Source organism: Zalophus californianus, chromosome 11 (genome assembly GCF_009762305.2).
Source record: "Zalophus californianus isolate mZalCal1 chromosome 11, mZalCal1.pri.v2, whole genome shotgun sequence".
Lineage (NCBI taxonomy): Eukaryota > Metazoa > Chordata > Mammalia > Carnivora > Otariidae > Zalophus > Zalophus californianus.
Genome location: NC_045605.1, coordinates 98,860,367 through 98,862,118, shown reverse-complemented (window position 1 = coordinate 98,862,118; position 1,752 = coordinate 98,860,367). Strand labels below are relative to the sequence as shown.

The window sequence follows — 1,752 nt, the reverse complement described above, 5'->3', positions numbered from 1 at the left end:
TTCGTCCAGGACACATGAAGATTTTCATTAAAATTATATCCCTTATTGCCCCTTCCTCAAATTACTCTTCACTTTTCCAACTTGTATTCTCAATATCTGCCCATGGTTCCCATTTCCTAAGGATAGAAGGAAAATTTCTTAACCTTGGATTCATAGCTGTTACATCATAAACTACCTCTCTTTTCTTACTTAGCTGCCACTATGTGTAGGATCCATTACTTCATGTTAGGCTTAGTCACCTCAGATGATGACGTGTGCACAGATGATCTCCTGCCTGTGAGGTTACAAAGTACTTCATGTCAATACTCAACAGAAACTTCAACCAGGAGGTAATTCAAATAATCTTAATGAAATAGAACTTATTTTCTATCTCAAAAATCCTCAGGAAAATCAACAACTCAATAGAATATAGGTATTTATTATTTACTAGATGAAGAAGCATAATAAATTCAAGGTCACATTAATCAAAAGGGATTTTTTTTTTCAGGTAATGCAGTTAAGCACAAAATGAAATAATGGAGAATAAGAACAATGTGACAGAGTTTGTTCTACTGGGGCTCACAAAGAATCCAAAGATGCAGAAAATCGTATTTGTTGTCTTTTTGGTGATTTACATCATCTCTGTGGTAGGAAATATGCTCACTGTGGTCACTATCACTGCCAGCCCATTACTGGGGTCCCCCATACACTATTCCCTGGCCTATCTCTCCTTCATTGATGCCGGCTATTCTTCTGTTAATACGCCTAGACTGATCATAGATTCACTCCGTGAAAAGAAGACCACCACACTCAATGCATGTATAACCCAAATCTTTGGAGAGCATTTCTTTGGAAGTGCTGATGTCATCCTGCTCACTGTGATGGCCTATGACCACTATGTGGCCATCTGCAAGCCATTGCACTACATGACCATTATGAATCGGTGGGTGCAGGGTCTGCAAATGGGAGTGGTGTGGGCGGGAGTCTTTCTTCATGGAGCCATACAGATCCTCTTTATCATCCCTTTACCCTTCTACGGCCCTAACGTCATAGATTACTTTATGTGTGATCTGAACCCTTTGCTCAATCTTGCCTGCACGGATACCCACACTCTAGGGCTCTTCGTTGCTGCCAACAGTGGTTTCATCTGTGTGTTAAACTTCCTCCTCTTGATCATCTCCTATGTGGTCATTCTGCATTCTCTGAGGAATCATAGCTTGGAGGCAAGGCGCAAAGCCCTCTCCACCTGTGTCTCCCACATCACAGTGGTTGTTTATTCTTTGTTCCCTGCATATTTGTGTACATGAGACCCGCAGCTACTTTATCTATCCATAAAGCAGTAGCAGTGTTCTACACTCTGATAACGCCCATGTTAAATCCCTTAATCTATGCCTTGAGAAATGACCAGATGAAAAATGCCATTAGGAAATTGTGTAGTAGAAATAAATATGCCTGAAGCTCAACATTAATGCAATGGAAACAAAGGTCAAAAGAACATTTTGGATGATCTCAGCAAGGAATACTTACCAAATAAAGAAAATAGCAAACTGCTATAAATGATAGAGTGGGGGAGATATTAGTGGAGGAAGAGAAAACCTTACCACTGGCTAAGCTACAAACTATAGATGATTAGATGATAGATAAATAGATATAGATATAAATATATTCACTATCTATAAATTCAAACATATTTTTATTAAGAATTCTGATCATTTATACTCATCAGGGTTGATGATAACATGTTGCCTATAAAATTATGGTATAAAATGTTTC

General features: G+C 38.6%; 1 pseudogene; it reads left to right on the top strand.

Moving 5' to 3' along the window:
* The first annotated feature begins 515 nt into the window (after window positions 1-515).
* Window positions 516-1,435, top strand: LOC113913582 (annotated as a pseudogene).
* Window positions 1,436-1,752: the final 317 nt, after the last annotated feature.